Source organism: Pipistrellus hanaki, assembly GCF_964339955.1.
Source record: "Pipistrellus hanaki genome assembly, chromosome: 4".
Lineage (NCBI taxonomy): Eukaryota > Metazoa > Chordata > Mammalia > Chiroptera > Vespertilionidae > Pipistrellus > Pipistrellus hanaki.
This window is the reverse complement of record NC_140506.1, coordinates 8,186,595-8,193,196: the sequence shown is the minus strand read 5'-3', so window position 1 is coordinate 8,193,196 and position 6,602 is coordinate 8,186,595.

Genomic DNA, 6,602 nt, shown 5'->3' with positions numbered 1-6,602 from the left:
GGGGGGGGGGCGGGGACACCCCCGCGTGCCCCGAGGGAGGGGTGGCCCTGCGCGGCGAGGATGCCCCTCACCCCCATCCCAGCCCCCCAGCTGCGGTGGGAAGCGGCCACACGGCCCGGCCCAAAGGGGAGGACCCGCTCCCGTTAGCTCCCGCCTGCACCGAGCGGCTCCGCCTTCGGATCAGGGTCCGTGTCCCCCCCAGACGCCCCGGAACTGTCCCCCCCGAGGACGGCTCCCACAAACGCCGAGCCCGTTCCTTGGAGGCGGGGGTGGGGGGTATTGGGGGGAGGGTCTGGCAGCGCCCACACTCTGGAGGAAGACACTGTGTCCTCGCAGACATACGGGTGCCCCTGTGTCCCCGAGGCAGGGGCTTCGGCTCGGCTCTCCCGCCTCCTCCGGCGGACCCTCCGGTGATGGATGGACGCGGCAAGCAGCCGGCCAGGTCACAGCCGGGGAAGCCGGCTGGCGGACCCGCGTGCGGACCGGGAGTGCCATTCACAGAATTCTAAAGCACGGCGGCCATTCATTGCCGCTCCAGCCCCTCGTTTCACAGAGGGGGAAACTGAGGCCAGGGAGGTCAGCTGGCTTAGCGAAGGCCGCCCGGCTGGTGCAGGGCCAGCCAGGACCAGGCGCTCTTTCCACCTCCTCCTCCTCCTCCGGGACCCTGTGCTCAGGCGCCAGGGGCCTCTTCACAAAAGCAATAACCCAACTTCAACACCCTCTCATGGCAGGAATTTGGGGACCCGAAGTTTCTTTTCCTTTTTCTTTTTTCTGTCGGCCAGGCATTGTGATAAGTACTTCCAAGAAGATGATTAAATCCTCAAAGAAGCCTAACACGTTAGGGACTCTCTCATCTCCATTCCCACGGTGACAGGTGAGGAAACTGAGGCCCAGAAAGGCCATTTGACCTGCTCAAGGTCACCCGGCAGCCCACGGCTGGGGCTGGGATTCAAACGCAGCCAGTCCGAATCCAAAGCCCGTTTTCCTCTCTTTCCCCCCCTCTGCGGCCTCTGGGTGTGATGCGGAAAAGGGCCAGGAGCAGGCCGGGCAGGAGACAAAACCTTGGACAGCGCCAGGGGCTGGCCCTTGGGAGCCGCAAGAAACCGAGAGAACTTGGAATGCTTCTTCCTTGGCGCGTGAGAGCTGCTGTCCACTCCCGTGGGCTGAGATTCTGAGAAAGGTTTGCCTTTAAAGGGGGGCTCCTCTCCTCAAAAGACAAGAGGAGTTTTATAAAAAGAGGAACATTAAAATAGTGCATGCCATCCGTGTGTTTTCTCCCTGAGAGCAACCCAATACAGGATAAAGCTGCATTCTTAAACAACGGAGTATGAAATAGCCGTTGAATTCTATACTCTGATGACACATGGAATAGGATGTCAGGAAGTGGTGTAGAAATCAAGAACCTCCAACACCCAGCCTGACAGAGGCCCTCCCATCATCCCACAGACACCCGATGCTGGATTCCAGGGGCTCAAAGGTTCCCGGAGACTACCCACAGAGAAAGGAAAACTTAAATAAGCCCCAGAGGCAACTTCTAAAGTCCACTGGCCAGACTCGATTCCAGGGGCCCCCCTGCACCCCCATTCCTCTCGGAGCCACACTGCTAGGACCCGCTGCTCTTTCCATCAGAACCTTTTCCTTGGTCCCGGGACCCACCGCCATGGAGGGCTGACTTCCCGTCCAACGCCCTACAGCCGAAGAAAGTGTTTTTCTCCTAGAAAGGGCCTTCAGCAGTGGGCTGATTACATTGTAATAGAATACAGAGGTTAAATTTTTTTTGTTGTGAGTAGTAGGAGGAAATATTTTCACAAATGTATATATGTTAGGTAAAAGTAAAAAAAAAAAAACGAATGGTTTTCATCAGCTGGTAGAATCACAGGTGGTTTAAGTGATCTTAATATCTTCCAGTGTCTATATATATATATATATATATATATATATATATATATATATATATATATATAACATTTGTGATAAGTATATATATATTACATATATATATATTTTACAATTCTGTATGTCAGAAAAAATACTTTAATATCAGAAAAAGATTATTTTTTCAAAAGAATTGATGAAACTGTCAGATGTATAAGATAGGGAAGGCAGTTTCCTGGTTATTGGGGAGCTCACTGAAGCAACGTAGTTACTAACCCCTCTCCCTGTGTTGGCAGGAAGGAAGGTGATACACACTTGAAAACACCTGCGGAATGGGAAGGGGCGGATGCAGGAGGCACCTGTTCTGTGCTTTGAGAAACATGGACGGTGTTAACGCTACACCTTGACTCCCAGCTCTGCTACTTGCTGTGTGACACCCTTTAGTCTCCAGACTCTTTTGACCTGTTTCCTCATCTCGAATCGGGGTGTTGTTGTGAGAATTGATGAGATTCTGTGATTATTTCTGGCAAATAAGAAACTAGGTTTTCTTAACCTGGAGTCCATGGGGGAGGGATCCCCTACTGAAAATGTGTTAAAGCACATTCCTAAGTCCTGAGGCTCAAAGAAGGCCAGAACCCCCTTGATAAGCTTAATAAGTGGTAGTGAGCCCGACTGGCATGGCTCAGTGGTTGAGTGTCGAACTGTGAACCAGGAGTTCGTGGTTCGATTCCCGGTCAGGGCACATGCCCAGGTTGTGAGCTCGATCCCCAGTGTGGGGTGTGCAGGAGGCAGCCCATAAAATGACTGTCATCATTGATGTTTCTCTCTCTCTCTCTCTGAAATCAATAAAAATATATTTTAAAAAATAAGTGGTTGCCAAAACTTAGCGTCGGCGTGCGGACTCAAGGTTCCCAGGTTCGATTCCGGTCAAGGGCATGTACGTTGGTTGTGGGCACATCCCCAGTGGGGAGTGTGCAGGAGGCAGCTGATCAATGTTTCTCTCTCATCGATGTTTCTATGTCTCTTCCTTCCCTCTTCCTTCCTCTCTGTAAAAAATCAATAAAATATATTTTAAAAAAACAAAAAAATAAGTGGTAGTAATGATTATGATTATTGTAAGTTCTGAGAGATCCTATGTCCATTTTTCCAAAGTGGGAACTTGTGAGCAATGCAGTTTCTCTGGCCTGACCCAGACCAGGTGAGTGAGCACGTCTGGGTGTGGGGCCCAGCAATGTGGGTCTGAGCAATGCTGCTGCCACTGAAGCTGGAGAACCACTGCCTGGGTGGGGTGGTCTCAGGGCAGGAGGTGGCAGAGAGAGAGCCAAGCGCAGTTGGCTGCTCCATTCCCTTCCCTCCACCCCTGACCCCATTGAGGGCCGGTGTGGATTCCCAAAGGAGAGCAGGTGTGTTAGCCTCGGACCTCACAGAGGCCGGGGGGTGGGGGGTGGGGGAGGAGAGTGCATTTCAAGGAGAAGAGTCACCTGAGCTAGCTCCCTGGTTTCCAACACTGGCCCCACTATTCCCTAGCCATTTCTCACCTCCCCCTTCCCTCAGGTTCCTCCTTTTACATCTAGCTCAGGAGGTCATTGAGGCCATTAACTGTAATGCGCTTGACATAGAATAAGTGACTCACAAATGATGCTATTATGTTACAGTGAAAACTTTAATTCCTAGGCTGTATCTTAGTACAAATATCAAGGTGGATGGGCCCTGCTTCATTTAAAGAGGCATGTTATATTAGGTTACGGCAAAGTTTGGGAGAAAAAACACACACATGGAATTCACAGGCTGCCTTTCTAGTTAGCGTGTCAACACAATGAATGAAGTAATGCTTATAGGACACGGGGCAGTTTTCAGGCACCCTGTAAAGTCAGAATGCATTTATGATGAACAATGTCGGCCTCACATTTACTGTTTAAAGCCAGGTAGTTCAGGCCACCAATTATAAAGGATCCCACCAAGTGGTGCTTGTGAGGTTTTGGTAGTTTTGATTTGTGCTGCTTCTCATCTGAATCCTTTGTGACAAGTTTTGTCGGCGCTGCAGCACAGCTCGGCACATCACACAGGAAAAACAGGCTGCCTACGTCCCCATCTCCTATGTCACAGCATGGAGGTCAGTGTTACCCTCATGACGGCAAAGCTATTACCTTTTCTCCCACAGATTCAGCCTGACTTGTAAGGTCAGGCATTTTCTTGCAATTTTTGCTGTGACAGTAATAAAACACTATTTCCATGTGAACACCATGACCGTCTGGTCATTTGTTTAGAACAATCAACACTATTAAACTGAAGATATGCATTAAAATCCACTTGACACTGCAGGTTGCCCAGGACCAAACCAGAGAGGGTTGGGCCTGCATTACCACCATTTGCCCACCATCCAGAACTGAAATATCATTGCTGACATGTACACATAAGGAACTGTTTGACATTGAAATTGGGTCTCAAAAGAACTGATGGCCCAGAAAGAAACTCACTACAGACTGATTCATATGCCTTTCAGCATGATTTTTGCTTGTCTCATTTTTGATTCTTAGAAGTATATTTCCAGTAGGAGATGATCTCACTCATCTAGGGGAAATGGTGAACAACATAGACTGATGAACAAGAACAGACCCAGAGATAAGGAGCCATGGGTCAGACTGTTGGACCTCAAAGGGAGGGTGGGGATAAAAGGGAGAGATCAACCAAAGGACTTATGTGCATACATATGAGCCTAACCAGTGGTCAAGGGCGATAGGGGGGTAGGGGCATGAGGGGGTGAGGTGGGGGATTGGAATGGGGGGTTGAGGACAAATATGTGATACCTTAATCAATAAAGAAATTAAAAATAAAATCCACTTGATTTCCTGGTTGACTTTTATCTACATTTAGCCTCAGTCTCTACTGTTGACTTAAAGTATAAAGTGGACAATTAGTCTAGACCCTCACAGACCCTTTTAATCCTGAAATCTTTACTTCCAGATTGAATGTGGTGTGGGCATTGCCATCACCATAAAAATATTCCTACTTCAACCCTAGCTGGTTTGGCTCAGTGGATAGAGCGTCATCAGCCTGCAGACTGAAAGGTCCCAGGTTCGATTCTGGTCAAGGGCACATACCGGGTTGCGGGCTTGATCCCCAGTAGGGGGCGTGCAGGAGACAGCTGATCAATGATTATTTCTCATCATTGATGTTTCTCTCTCTCTTCCTTCCTCTCTAAAACCAATAAAAATGTATTAAAAAAAATATTCCCCCTAATATAGGATGGCAGCCTTCCTAAACTAGTCAGACTATAGTAAGAGCCTTCTGGTTTCATACATACTGAGATTGCTAGATTAGAGTTCAGTTTACTTTTCCTTTGAATCTCACTTGGTAGGGGTGGTGTAATAAAAAAATATTTGGGCCCCAGCCGGTTTGGCTCAGTGGGCAGATCATCAGCTTGCGACTGAAGGGTCCTGGGTTCAATTCTGGTCAAGGCCCCATGGCTGGGTTACAGGCTTGATCCTCAGTGGGAAGTGTGCAGAAGGCAGCCAATCAATGATTCTCTCATCATTGATGGTTCTTTCTCCCACTTCCTTCCTCTCTGAAACCAAAAATAAATAAAATAAAAATTTGGTCTTGGTCCCTGGTTTCTGGCACTGAGCTCCTAAAGCCCTAGGAATTTTCTCAATTATATTCTTAACAAGCCCCTTTGCCCCAAACCTGAGCTTATGCTAACAAGGGCACTCTTGGCCTCGGTTGCCCCCACATTAGAGGGCTAGATCCATCAGCCTCACCCTAAGATCCCTGGGAAGGACCAGAGGCAGGATGGCTCAATAAACGCTGGGCCATGGTTTAATCCATCATGTCCATGTGATAGACCTCTGGCGAACAAGGTCGAGGGAGCTTCCAGGTTGAACACCTGCTGGGAGGGTGAGGCGCCAGGAAGCTCTGTCCACCTCCCCCTCACTGCTCCACACCCTGCGCACCTCTTCCGTTTGGCTGTTCCTAGGTCCTAGCCTTTATAATAAAACTATTGTTGTCTGTGCTTTCCGGAGTCATTCTAGCGAGTGACCGAGCCTGAGAAAGTCCTCCATTTGTAGTTGGCCAGTGAAGTGTGGCTGTCTTGGTGTCTGAAGTGGGGCAGGCCTGTGATCACAGCTTGGGGAGTCTCTGAATGAAGTGATGGACACCCAGTGGGTGTGAGCAGAGCATCGAAGAACTGCTGTTGGAAGAGTGGAGGGTGGGAGATGGAAGAGGCCCCTTCCGTCTCCGGTGGTGACCAGTGGCTGGTACACTGCAGACCCAGCCGAAAACCTTAGCAGGCGTCCAGTGGGAGGAACGAAATACCCAGTTCAGTACCGGGAAGCTTTAGGAGCTGTGTCATGTGTAAAAGTGCTTTGCAAACTGCAAAGCAACATTAGGTTGTTACAGAGGTTAAGCCAAGTTGCTGGTATCTGGAGAACACTGACATACCTTCTTGGAAAAGTAAAAGGAACTGTACCTGCCCTTCAAATCCACCTTAAGAGACCTTGGCAAATCTGAAAACGCAAATCGTAATTCTAACTTCGTTGGGCTTCTATCCCTGATCTCCACCTTGTGGTCAGAACTCTTGAAAGTGTTTAAAAATAAACCTTGTTTCATACCTTGCTTAAGGGCACAACCTGGGCTATTTTCAGTATTCAAAATTCACTAGGAATGTGCATACTTGAGACCATTATTTGTCTGGGATTTTTTCAAAACTACAACTAACTCAGAAACATGGA